This window comes from Protopterus annectens, chromosome 2.part2 (genome assembly GCF_019279795.1).
Source record: "Protopterus annectens isolate FY-2018-M chromosome 2.part2, PAN1.0, whole genome shotgun sequence".
In the NCBI taxonomy this organism is placed as follows: Eukaryota; Metazoa; Chordata; order Ceratodontiformes; family Protopteridae; genus Protopterus; species Protopterus annectens.
The window spans coordinates 647,887,821-647,902,195 of record NC_056730.1 but is presented as its reverse complement, the minus strand read 5'-3'; the positions used below and the strand labels follow the sequence as shown (position 1 = coordinate 647,902,195).

Below are 14,375 nucleotides of genomic sequence, written 5' to 3'. Positions count from 1 at the left end.
AGAGTTTGTTTGGAGCCATTCCACTCTCCATTCCCCAATTATTGTACTCCATATTAATTCAGTAAAACGCTCTTAATTCCTAGATTGTTACTAGATGAGGGGCCTTTCTAAGCCTAGCCAAGGTTTCAAGAAAGAATAATGATGTCCTGTATCTGAATAGGACATTTAGGGCCAGGCATTTATAAGCTACCCCTGTCCATAAAGACATGGGTTGTAGGACCGGTGTTCATTTCTTATTCCCCATCACCTGCTCTAGGTTGCATTTAACTTGGGTAATACACAAACTCAGCTTCACATGGATGGGAAGCCTATTCCATGGGAGGGGCAGACTCTGGGACACATATCTGTCTCTCCAGCATGTTCTGTTTAAGTCACAGACAAACTTCAGGTCCCTAGACCATGTATTTCTGGTTCTGTTTGACTTACAAATATACAGGAGATTCATAAGTGTGGGGGTTGCAGATGCCTTGTAAGCCAGGCAAAGATCACCTCTCAACAATCTATAAAAGCCTGAGTAGACAGAAAGGACTTTAAGGTGCTCTGCATAAGGTAGATTTGTTACGCCTTGTATTCTTTTTGTAAGGAATCTCTAAGGTCGCTCTAGTTGCTACATATACCTAGTAAGGTACATTCCAAAGGGAGCACTGTACACTGTGATTAGACTGATAAGGGCAGAGTACAGCAGGATAATGACCTCTTTGGACCTACATGTCATGCCCTTACTTATAAGTTGCTCATCATAGAAGCATTTCCTCACCACTGTGGCCACGTGGTGGATTAAGGTGAGACTACTGTCTATGTGTGTACCCAGACCCCTGCCCACTGGGTCAGCTCTTAGGAGCATATTAGCAACATGGTAATTAGCTGAGATGGTAGACTTTCCAAAAGGTACAATTATATATTTCTTTGTACTGAGTTTAAGAGCATGGCTTTGTCACCATTTGTTAGTCAGAGATAGGCTGTCTTGAAGAATACTAGTGTCTGCAGGAGAGTTGAAAATAACCGCCAGCTTGCAATCATCTGCAAACTTAGTCAGCCATAAACATTCAGTATTTGCTTCAATTTCAGAGAAATAAATACCAAAAATGAGTGGGCCCAGTATTGAGCTTTGTGGGGCTCCACTAGTGACTGGCCTCTTGTTGGAGGTAGCCTCATCTATTTTCACATCCTGGGTCCTATCAGTGAGCCAGTTGGCTATCCAATGGGCGATAAAAGGGTTTATACCTAAGGTAGTGAGCTTGTCTATAATGCCTAAGTGGGGTACTGTATCAAACGCCTTGGCCAGGTTGAGATAAGCTGTGTGCACAATCTTGCCTTCATCCATTGCTTTGGTGACCCTTTCAGTGAAGTCCACCAGATTTAATAGACATGACCTTCCTTAAATAAAGCTGCTGAACTGTGATACGCCTAGTGTTTGCAGGTTACCTATGTCCTCATTTATCATATCAATGCTGATTTTTTTCCATGGCCATACATATGAGGCTGGTCAGACCTATAGGCCTGTAGTTACCCAGATCAATGGTTGGACCTCCTTTGTGTGGGGGAATGACTGTAGCCATCTTCCATTTCTTGGGCATAAAACCTGACTATAGGTTCCAGCTGAAAAGTGATTCAAGTGGTCCAGATGTTATCAGGAACCATTGACACAGTGTTTTTTGCCTTGGAAAGTGCATTGATAATGAGTTCCCTAGTAATGGTTGATGGGATTGTGGTACACAGTATTTCCTTTGTACTATCAGGAGAAGAGTGGGGACAGAAATTTGAGCTGAGCCTGTCAACTAAAAGGTTGGCAATGGCCTCTGGTTCAGTGTAGGTGATGCCATTCACAACAAGTTCTGTGCATTGTTGCATACTTCCCCTAAGGATACAGATAAAGCTATAGAAATTTTATTTTGTGGTTGTCCTTTGCCTGAAAAGCAATTTTTTCTTCAAATTTAGTCTCTAAAGTATTAATTAACACTCTTAACTGCCTGTTTGGCTTGGTCAGAGGTTTTTTTTTATGATGTTCCTCCTATGCTTGACCAAGATTGTTTTCTTTTGTTTTATAACTGATAGAAATTGTAATTCCACCAGGGTGGTTTGTTTTTTGAGTTTGTCTTATTCTTAATATGAGTGGGCGCAGTTTGCTCTATACAACTATCAGTATGGCTGTGGGGAGATTTTGTAAATAGCTCAGCATATGCTATGGTGTTTATTGAGTTTGGGTGTGCTTAGAACTTAGCTAAGGTATTGCTTAGTAGAGCGGGGTTGGTCTTGGAATAATTCCTAAAGTTTTGGGGTTTTGCTGGTTCCATCCATCCATTCATCCTCAACTCCTTTTTCCCATTTTGCACATGGGGTTGGGGAGCCAATTTAACAGTGACAATCATCTTGAGCCAAGGTTTACACCCCCTTTTTTTTTTTACTAAAAAGCACAATAAATCAGTCGAAAGCAGGCAGCAGGAATGGAAAAAGAGGGCGTTCCTCACCGAGTGGTGTCATCGTGATGTCACAAAATGGGTGGAATGTGGGTGGGAGATGGGGTGGGCGGGGTTACTGGTGACGCAAGGGGGTGTGTCTTTACTCCAGTTTTAGCCACGATGAAAGGTGGCAACCCTAATATCCAAAAGCCTAGAGGGGATAAGTGTAGACCATCTCTGGTAAAGCAGCATGGTTAGTCAACCCTGTCCTCCCAGGCCCCCTAAGACTGACACAAGAAGCTAAGCCTAAAAATCAATCAATTATTTTCTGTTGGTAACATGGCATCATCCTTGGAGAAAGTAGTATGCTGCTCAGTGCTAGGCTCATACCTGCCTGACACATACAATCAGTAAGCTCAATCTTGTCCCACTTCATATAGTCAAGGAAGGTACATCTTAAGTCATTAACACCCACATGAACTATGACAAAGCCATATTAGTACCTGTGGTTCAATGACCTGAGTACCTGTGTGACTTGACAGATCATAGCTCCAGAAAGGCAGGTAACTGTGACTGTCTCCTTACTCAGTCTGATGAGGGGGACATCGGTGTGCCTCACTATAGAATCACCAATGACCAAAAAGATTGGCTGTGTGCTAGTTTGCCTTAAGGGCTTAGCAGGAGAGGCAATGAATACAGTGTTACTATGTGTAGCTGTAGGTGGTGTTTTAATGGAGTGTTTACGTGATGGCTGAGTACCCTTTTTATTGTGCTGTACAGGAAGTTTTGTTGTTTTAGGAGGATTACCTGTAAGTTCCTCAGCATAAGTAGTTTTATGTGTAGGGTCTTTACCTTGTGTAGTAGGCATGGGGCAAGTGCCACTGACAACCTATACAGGATTAGTTTTGATTGTATGTAAGAGTTTTGCTTCCAGTGTTAAAGAGTATTTACAATTCTCGCACACTTTATCTGTTTTATTAAGAATAAGTGGGTGTACTTGAGGCAATTGCTACAATACCTCAGAATATCCATCTCAACCAGACTGACCACAGAGAGAGTTGGGAAGTGCATATCCATGGTTTCTGATCTACTAGGGAGGAGTGAGGAAAATTTAAATACTGAACAGGTCAATAAGACAAGAAACTTGATGAACAATGCTCAGCTATGTGCAAACTAGGTTCTCTAGTACTTTAAAAAATTGTCTAGATAGGATATTTTAAGGGAAACTTATACTGTGACAGACTGGTGTCTACACGATTACAAGGAGGGGATTACACTGCAAGATAATGGCGACTATACTGATTACTGCTAGACACCGTTGTGCAGAGAGCAGCAATTCTAACTAAATACTGTAAAAAAAGTCAAAAAGTGCAGATATTTAACATAGGGACACTCAATTAATGTAGCTGTGACAAAAACAATGCGGAAAACAAGTGCCAAAACAGTGGATATGGTAATGTAAGTCTTAGCTTGCTTGTAGGTTATGAGACAAGTGTTATGCAACTGTGGGGCTTAAACAACAAAAAAAGATTCGATAAAAAGACATATAAAAGTCACTGTGGCCAATCAAAAATGGTGCACTCTTCTTTCCTTTACACAACCTTGGGCCAGAAAATGACTCAGGTCCCCTCTATTCTCACTAAAGTGGAACCAAGGCAGTTCTAACTAAAGAATGTAAAAAAAAAGTGTCAAAAAGTAAAGATGTTCAAAATAAAAACAATTAATGCAGCTGTAACAACAACAATATGTTAGAAATAAGTACCAAAACAGTGGATATGGTAGTGTAGGTCTTAGTTTTTGTATGGTTTTGCAGAAACCAGCAACACTCTTCTTCTCAAGTAGCGTGGCCGCCAAATGCCCCAGACACAGAGATTCAAATTTCTAAATAAGGGAGCCCTCTAGCCAATTAAATAAAGGCACAATAAGACTTACAACAAAAATTCCTAGCTCAAAAAGGCATAGACTATCCTCTCCTTCCACAGAATTGTAGACCACAAATCTTCTAATTTAAAATAACTGGTTTGGATCTCGAGTACTTAAACCAGAGCAAAGACATTTACAGGCACAATAAGCCTTCACCATCAATTCCGAGAGCAGAATGGTGGAGGCTACTCTCTCCTCCCATTAGAATGTAGACCACAAATCTTAATGGTTGGTTTGGAGCCCAAGTACTTAAATCAGAACTAAGACACTTTTAGAATTACAGACACACAAAGCATTCAACCAGCAATTCACAACTTAGACGGGTGTAAGCTACCTCTCCTGCCACAGGGGTGTAGATCACAAACCTTCCTTATGTAAGATAACCAGTTTGCAGCAAAGTGCTTAAGTAAGAACTAGGAGACTTAGAATAACAGTTACAATGTAACCAGGCTACTAACAATCAGTAATAAATGCAGCAGATTAAATGCAACTGAACACTTTAAGAAAGTGCAGCAAAAAGATAAAAGTACAAGGAATTACAAATACAGTAAACAAAGCTGAATAAAGTGCAATTTTTTTTAGCAAGTGGGAAGGTACGAAACAAAAGATGATTCAAGTTTAAGAGACTAAGGAGGGGGCTTCCCAGTTGATCTCTCAGTGCTCAGTAGAATGAGCTGATGAGTTGAGACTGGGAGGAGTGTCCAAAATCAGATTTATAGTAAGGGTAGTCAATTCAAAACCCACCAAGTTTGGGGTGAGCGAGAAAAAATCAAATGAAGAGATCAGTAGTAGGCAGAGAAAAACAAGTCACGCAAGAATGCAGCTATATAAAGATGCCACTAAATATCTGTAGTTAAATCAGGAACATTACTTCTCAGCTACTCCCACTAATTAGCTGGAAGTTATTCAATGTCTGCAAAATAATTCCTTTCTAAGTGACCCTAGCCAAGACCTCTTAAAACTCCACAAAGAACAGAAAAACTTAAAACAACACAAAATGCAATATAAGAGTAAAAATAAAACGTAGACGTAATCAAACCTTAAATGAATAACTGCAATCTAAAATTAAATGCAGACAAGAGATCAGCAATAGTCAAATAGAGAACAAGTCACACAGCACTAATTTGATAGTAATTAAATGCACATGCAACACACATGGCTCTCCCCAACTCCAGTGCATCAGTCTGGTATAATGAGACAATGTGCCTAAGTTTGCTTTAGAGTCTAAAGTACACTTTATCAGACTCTTAAAGCAGCATACACAGTCTTAGTGGTATTATAGCCGTTTACTAATTTCAGAAGTTATGAACAAAACCCAATTCATATAAGGTATCCTTTTCAGGTGCTTCATGAAATTATTTTGTTGCTTCTGTTTTTTTTCAGTGTACAGGGTGATAGATATGCTAATATCATAAACATTCATTCTTCTCTGTTTGGAAAATACGTGCACAGCTCCCCGCACTTTACAAAAAAAAGGAACAGAAGTATTCTTGAGTATGTAATTGTTAAGAAAATGAAACTTTTTTTCTTCTCAGTAAAGTCACATGTATTTAGTGGTTTAGACTTCTCATTGAGGAGAACTGCATACCTGGCAACTATAACTGTTCTTTCTTTTTTTTTTTTATTATCTGATCCTCATAAAACGTTTGATTTTCTGGTAAATCAGACAGGATTCCATCTGGTCGTAATTGCCAGGCATTGTAGTTTCATGCTTCTTATTGCTCAGGGAATGAATCTTGATGCCAAACCTGTTGTTTTATTAATCTTTTAAATGATTAAAAGTAATATAACTAAATTGTTCCTCATTTGGGGACTTTATTTCCCCAGTCCTTTTGGATTTGCCTAGAATTCCCAAGTAAAGAAACTGAGATATATGGAGTAATGTTCTACATTTTGAGCCTTAAAAAGTCCATGTTCCATGCAGTCCCCTGTTAAAAAGAATCTGCCACACATCCATTGTTAACATTTATTTTACAAATATTTAATATTCAGTCACTTATCTGGCTTGGCACTATTAGTGTCACATAATGTATTGTTTTTGTTGAAGTCAAAGTAAAACTAGTATTACTATAGCTTATGCTTGTCTGCGAGTGTGTTTCTGTGTGTAAAAAATAACACTGATTGTTATCTGTATTGCCACGCAATATCACTGGGCACATGCATACCTGTTCAGCGTAGCAGTGAAAAGAAATGCTGTTAACAAGTCATGATCTTTCAAAATTAAGTCATAAAATGTATCACAGAACATGCAGACCCTTGAGCTTCTATGGATCTGGCAGCCCACATACTGTAGACTGTATAAATGGATTTTGATATGGTCCTCATTACTTCGTCCCTACTCGTTGGTTCCTCTAGCAACTGGACTGCTAGTCATACTGGGTTTCATGACTCACAGTCAGGACATCAGCCATCTGTGCAACTGGCCCAGTATGTCTGCAAATTAGTATTGTGATGTGTGGCCCCCTGGTTTGGTCTGTTTAGTACCTTGATATGCTACACAGTTGTCAACATGACTTGACATAGTGTAATTGTAACCAGATGCCACTGCCTGCGGCTTATAATGTGTGACAGACCCTGACTACTTCCAAGTGGTACAGAGGCTTCTCACAGTGGTCAGGAGTGGCCTTAGGTCAACTGATGCCCTAGGCAAAAGGGCTCCATGGTGCCCCCCTCCACACCACCTGGTGTCCCCATCCTGGTCAACCTACACCAAACAAATACTAGAAAAGTGCCCCTGCTAGAGTGGCGCCCTAGGGGGCCATCTAGTTGGCCTATGCCTGAGGCCTGCTATGACAGTGGTTAGCTTATCATACAGAGGCATCTCAAAATTGTGACTTGTTGGATATTTGTACTTCAAGTTGTAATAAAATGTCGTGTATCATTCAGAGTGTGTGTGTGTGTGTGTGTGTGGGGGGGGGGGCTACATCTTGGAAGTCAGTGTACAATTCCATTAAATCTGACTGCACTTCTGATTAATCTTCTGTTGAGGCTGTGGGCTGGAATTCAAGAATGCATGGGTCAGATATAAGGGAACATTTAGGAGGGAGATAAAATAAAACTTTTAATTAAATACGATCTGCAACTCAGCCAATAAGTACTGAAATGGGCATATTAAGTCATCTCAACAATCCTTATATTACATGACAAAAGCATTAGTAGACCAAGTAGTCCTTATATGTCATCAAAATCTATTACTTCTGAAGTCAATAATTACTCATTTATGGCAAATAGTGAAATAAGATTGTTACATCAGCAATTTCTTTGTTCCCTCTAAAGTGTTTGTCAGACCAAATTATTAAACATTATCCTTCTCGTTTTACCATTTATTTTCATTTATCTGCAAGAATACACAAAAAAGTATTACTGAATTATATACAGTCTCTCTCTCTCTCTGTGTCCGTCTCTCTCACACACACACACACACACACACACACACACACACACACACACCTTCTCAACCTCTTAGTACGAGAAATAAGGCCCCCAAATTGGGACAGACTTTAAATATTGCTGTTATATAATATATATAATCGTAACAAGTTGCTAGAATAACAGGATTTGTGTTGGCATGCATTTCCTGAAGGATATTGTCTGAAAGACTGACACTCAAATGTATGCCAGTGACTTCAATCTTCACGGATTGGCTTTGTATTAGAACATTACCCCAACACAATTTTCACACATGAATGGGCGTTGCCTACATGACTGACAGGGCAAACCTGTCTGACGTTGCACAGAAAACACGGCTGAGTGACAAACCATGCAAATTCACCACTGACATGGTGAATATTCATTGTTGCAAACAAGATGAACATGAAGTAATTTACAGTGGAACACTTTGCAAGTGTAATTCCTAATCTACAGTTGGTATGAAACACGGCTTTGTATTGGAACATTACCCCACCAAGGTTTCCGCGGAGGAAAATAATCTGTGGAAGATGAAAAACACTACTTTCAAGTAACTGCAACAGTGAATTACTTCAAGAAACGCCAAAACCCAAACCATAACTCCTGCACCACCGTCTTTCTTTACTATAATTTTGCGCAGTAATTCCTTTAGCAGGGGTGCCCCCTGCACCCCCCACCTTTCTGTAAACATATTTCTGGAGATAAAGCAACAAGCAATAATCTGAGGCAGTGGGACAATAAATGCAATAGGAAAGACCTCCCAGAAAGGTCGCCACCCGCACTCCGCGCCTTTACAGAACTGTAAGTTTAAGTCTGTGTAACAGTGTAATAGTTTGTATACATGCAGCATATTATGTGTTTGCACCTCTCACCCTTTAAAGAATTGTCATTTTAAGTGTAATACTGGGCGATATTTTACTTGAAGGCCTCACCTTGCGTTCTGCGCAGAGGTGGGCGTGTCACGAATGATTGACGACCAGGTCTGCATATGTAATGAGCCATGTTTGACATGGCATTCTAATCAGCTGTTGAGAAGTGAAATATCCCCATTAAATTTAGTATGCATTTTTTTACTGTTATTGAAGCTTTTAGCAGAGAAAGACATACCTCCCTGACTGCAGTTGAAATGGGTCCTAATGCATCAGTCTGCTCTCCATGTTGACAAACATAAATAAATAAATTAATAATGTGAGGGATCGTGCACGCCGTGTATGTCTGCTCATCACAGGACATTACTATAGCCTAGTAATCTCCTATGATGATATGTACTCGGTCAGTAGAGACTGGAGTAATATGAGGGCAGCATTTGGTTGAAAAGAAGGCAAGGGTTTGATTTCCCATCATGTAAGACACTTACTAATTCAGATGGGAGGTGCGGGAGAGAATGAGCTGAAAGTAAGTGGAGAAATGTGGTGATGTGAGGTATTAGAACGGCATAATATGTCACTGTGGTGTTTCAAGCAAGTGTAGTAGGTAAATGAAATAAGAGTATATGCAGAGGTGGTATGAGCTGCCAAACAGTTATGGATGTTATGGATACTAACAGTAGATTCTACAGACTAGAAACATATTCTAGTGTCGCTATTGAGGGAATGCATATTCATTAGTGCCCGATTAAGAAATAGCATTTGGGCGGGGCTTTTTACTGCGCATCTGGTGAGGCCCTCAAGTGTGGTGCAGCGGTAGAGTTGCCTCACAACAAGAGGTTCTTTCGTTCGATTCTCGGCTGGAGTGCGGGGAGTGCCTTCTGTGTGGAGTCTGCATGTCCTCCCCGCGGTTGGGTGGCGTTCGAAAGACATGCGTAAATGGGCATGCCTTCGTTGAAGGTTGGACGTCGAGCTGGCACCTCGGCGTTCGTGAAAATCTACTGCCAATTATTAGCGGACCGGAGTTCTGCTGTGGTGACCCCTAACCAGGAAAAGCCGAAAGACAAACAACAACTGTACTGCTTTTTATAAATTCATCACTTTCTGTGTTTGTTTGAATAGGTAATAGAATATATCAACGCTTTTGATCACTGGAAATTGGACTGCTGTCATGTCTAGGGTTGCCACCTTTTCAAATGGCCAAAGTGGGACATTTTCGGTACAAATATCAGATTTTACAGGCCGACACATACCCACGGTTGGTACAAAGGATAGAACTTAGCTTTTTTGCTAAATAAAAGCTTATTCTTGTAGCATTTTAGTTGCTTATTCTGTTTCTTGTAACATTTAGGTATTTTTAACTGTTTTATGCAACTATTACATAAAATATAGGAAATAATTTTGTCCTACAATCTCAGGACATTTGCCATTTTTACATTTTTTTGTCAGGACACAACTGTCCAAAGAGGGACTGTCCCTCGCAAAGTGGGACAGGTGGTAACCCTAGTCATGTCACAAGCCTGGTACCAGAAAATAAGGGTGAAAAGGCTTTTACTGAAATAATTGCAAAGCTTTGTATATTCAGTTTGCAGGTGATGGTCTTCCGATGTTTATTCAAAGCACTTTAAACGTTATGCTCAGAGTAGTGGGCGGTCCTTGCTACTGCGCATCTGGTGGGGTAATGTTCTAATACAAAATCCATGGATTTGCCAGAAATCCACAAATTTTATGAGGAAAAGACCAAAAATATGTGGCAAAAATCTGGACAGTTGAGAGACACGACACACTGATAGACTCACAGTGGACTGCAAGTTTATCTTCGTGGACGGAAATCTATATTATATTCAAAATGTGATAAATCGTGACAGAATGCCCTTCGCCGTAACACAAACATTCCGACAGCTACGTTAAGTGTAACTGTCTTGTTACTATAGAAACGCGTACACAACGTTCTCTCGCACAGCAATAGGAAACGGACACCAGACAAAAATAAATAAATAAAAAAATAGAAACAATGGCGAACGGGACAAGTATTATAAACAGGATGGACATGTCTGAATGCCATACATGATTTCCAGAAAAAGCTCATACTCGTCTTTCCATCCCACCTTACAGTTTAATCCTCGTTTAATATCAGTTACAATTCACTGAAAACGTTAACTACCGTCAGAATAATTCCACTCTTTACCTGTGCAAGGAATGACTGGTCGAATTTGCCATTGCATTTACGTAAACGGCATCAAATTACATTCCAGAATCCAGAGATGCATTTAACTTAGAAAAAATGCTATTACTTGAAGTCAATAAAACTTACTGCGAACGTGGTTTCCTGAATAATCTGTGCGCGCAAGCTGCTAACAACAGCAGACGAATACTGAGTTTTGTTAAGAACACGGGGAACGAAACCGTGGGCAAGTGGACAGTACATGGTAAGTAAAAGGAGCCACCGTTCCTTACTTTCATGTATTATTATGTAAATGTATGTACAGAGGTGGTCTTTTTGCAACACGTCACTTCATAAAGGGTGTGTCCAGTCATACGGCTTTCTTTCTTTGATCCGACAATTTAAGGTTGCCACCTTTTCCGATAACCAAAGTGGCACGTTTTGTCTAGAAGATTTTCCTCGACGAACCACACTCATCCGGTGGAAAGGACTGAACTTCACTTTTTTTCCAAAAACAAAAGCTCGTTTTTTTAGAAAATCGGTTGTCTGCATAGCTCTCAACCCCTTAGCGCAAAATATCTGAACAAAGCCAACAATAATGTGGGTCAAATCCCCCACAATTGGGACAAATTTTGAATATTGCTCTCATAAACTTAGAAAGTTGCTAGAATTAAAGGTTTTGTGCTACCATGCGTTTTCTGAAGGAAGTTAAGTCAGAAACTCAAATGCCTGTCATTGTGAATTCATGATTTGCCAGAAAAATCCAGAAAACCATACATTTATGAGGAACAGACTAAAAATACGAGCCAAAAATCTGGACATTCTGTGAAAATCTGGACACTTGAAAGGTTAATAGGGTTGCCACCTTTTCAAATGTCCAAAGTGGGACATTTTGTGTAGAAACATGAAATTTTGCAGGACAAAACCTACCCACAGCCAGTGCAAAGGACAGAACATTACTTTTTTTTGCCAAAATAAAAGGTTATTCTTATAGTATTTGAGTTGCTTATGCTATTTCATATAGCATTCAGGTGTTTCTAAAACAAAATAACTTTTATGCAACTATTAAATAACATTTAGGAAATATTTTTCTCTCCTAAAATCTCAGGACATTTTTTTTTTTTTTTTTTGCAGGACACAACTGCTCAAAGAGGGACAGGTGGTAACCCTGGAAAAGTATGGTTGGCTGTCTTTTTATATCAAACTAAGGTGCTTGAGATACAGAATAATTGGGTATTTATGTATTATCGCAACCACATTTCGAGGTTGCTATAAGTGGTAATGTTAGAGCGAAATGACTCTGATGCAGTGAAACTCATTAGCGCTGCTACTGGCAAGCTGCAACTGAATGCAAGATGTCATTAAGGCATACATTAGCAGCTTGCCAGTATTAGCGGTAACAATTTCTTTAACTTTTATTTTCCAGTGCTCCTTCTACATGTAGTAATTTGCATGCGGTTTTCCACATACAGATAGACATGTTTAACGACGTACACATTACTACATAACATAAAAACGCTTCTACAGACAAACCCACAATTCTTTGCAGCTATTTGTGGGCTGCTTCACAGGCTAAAAATAAGTAAACGGGAAAAGTGTACCTTAAAATGAAGACCACAGCTACAGTCCTTTTGTACCATTCACTTAGCTAAACAGGGAAAATATCTGGAGACCAAGACATTACAAAGACCAGTAAATACGGAATCCCTTAAGACATTAGCTCATTCTGAGGTCATGCATCCCTAGTGCCCTGCTGTTTCCAAATAATGAGGCACAAAATAGGGACGGAATGTAAACATTGTTCTTAGAAACTTTTTGGAAACTGGAGAAATTGCTGCTTACGTATTATCACAACCTCAAAATGTGGTTGCGATAATACATAAGTACCAATAATTGTTTCATGTAACAATTGCAGGAAAGTTGGAAAATATTTCTTGTCCGTAAATTTCAGGACATTTGCCATTTTTCATGTATTTTGCAGGACACAACTGCCAGAACAGGGAATGTCCTGTGTACAAAGTAACAGGTGGTAACCCTAGGGTTCACAGATTCAGAGCTTAGGTATTGAAGCGATGAACCCCCACCTTCTTAAGTATGCAAAAAAGCACAGTGAATAAACAGCGGATTACTTTATAAGCCCCATCAATATCCAGGGTTGCTAGTAATCAGGGCTGGTGTCAGCAATTTGGGGGCCCCCAGCAAGTTTCCAGTTGGGGGCCCCTGGACACTTACAGTCTATGTATCACCATGTCACTGCCACTCTTCACAGCCGGCCTTAGGCAGAGGCCAACTAGGCAGACGCCTAGGGCACCGCTCTAGTAGGGGCGCATTTCCAGTATTTATTTGGTGTAGGTACACCAGGATGGGGGCATTGGGTGGTGTGGTAGGGGGCGCCATGGAGACCTTTTGCCTAGGTCACCAGTTGACCTAAGGCCGCTCCAACATAGGTTCATAGGTTTTTACTAGGTTTACAACTGCAATGGCTTTTTTTAAGCTTAGCCATATGTCCCAAATCTCTGACAAGTTCTGGTATCCTTGGTAAGTGTAAGCAGGGGCTTGGGAGATTAAACATTTATTAGCAGGGCCCTGGGAGATAAACCATTTATATGCTGCCTGTGTCCATTAGAGACATTGGTGCCAAACTAAGGATGAATTTCCTGTTCCCCATCCAATTTTCCAAGTTACCCTTGAATTGGGTTAGGGAGGAACTCTGCTTCATATGGATGGGGAGCCTGTTCCAGACACAGGGTAGTCTCTGGGATACACACCTGTTTCCAGCAGGTCCTATTTATATTACAAGCAAGGTTTAAGTCTTTAAAACAGGTAAGTCTGGTGCTGTTTGTTTTGGGGATATGCAGGCGGTCTAACAGAGTGGGGTCTGACAATACCTTATATGCCATGCATAGATCTCCCCTCAACAGCCCATAGGAGACAGAATACAGGGATAGGGCCTTGAGGTGGTCTGCATAGGAAATGTTACTTACATTCTGTATTCTTTTAGTGGAACCTCTGTGGAAGTTCCAACTGTTGGATATGCCTGGTTATGTAAGTACCAAAGGGGGCACTGTACTCAATGATAGGTCTGACGAATGCCGAATACAGTAGAATAATGACTTCCTTGGACATTGATGGCATACATTTGTTTATATGTTGCACAACATAGAATGATTTCTTCAGTACTATAGACACATGATGGTCAGAGGCTAGATTACAGTCTATGTATGTCCCCAGTTTCCTGACTACTAGGTAAATTCTTGGGGGTCTGTTGTCAATATGATAGTTAGCAGGGGTGGATGACTTCCCGAAGGATACTGTTATGCATTTCTTGGCATTTAGTTTTGGTTCATGGCTCTGTCACTGGTTGTTTGCTTGTGTCAGCCATTCCTGAAAAAAAAAATGTGTTGCTGGGGATTTAATGACATCTCCTAATTTGCAATCTTCTGCAAATTTAGTGAGCCAGAGGCCACTGACATTGGCCTTGACTTCAGACAAGTAAATGCCAAAAAGGAGTGGTCCCAGGACCAGTCCCTGATAGACTCCACTTGTGACTGGCCTCTTTATAGAGGTGGACTTCCCAATTTTAAGTTCCTGGGTCATGCCTGTGATCCATCTGGC

At 40.3% G+C, this 14,375-nt stretch overlaps 1 protein-coding gene across 2 annotated transcripts in view; it reads right to left on the bottom strand.

Moving 5' to 3' along the window:
* LOC122795754 (ankyrin repeat domain-containing protein 53-like) overlaps window positions 1-11,108 on the bottom strand; it is a 397,950-nt gene extending 386,842 nt beyond the window's left edge. The window contains exon 1 of one of the 2 annotated variants that reach the window (XM_044064067.1): window positions 10,911-11,108. The gene's annotated coding sequence lies outside the window, so the exon portion shown is untranslated. The other variant, XM_044064068.1, reaches the window with a different exon arrangement.
* Between the last annotated feature and the right edge of the window lie 3,267 nt (window positions 11,109-14,375).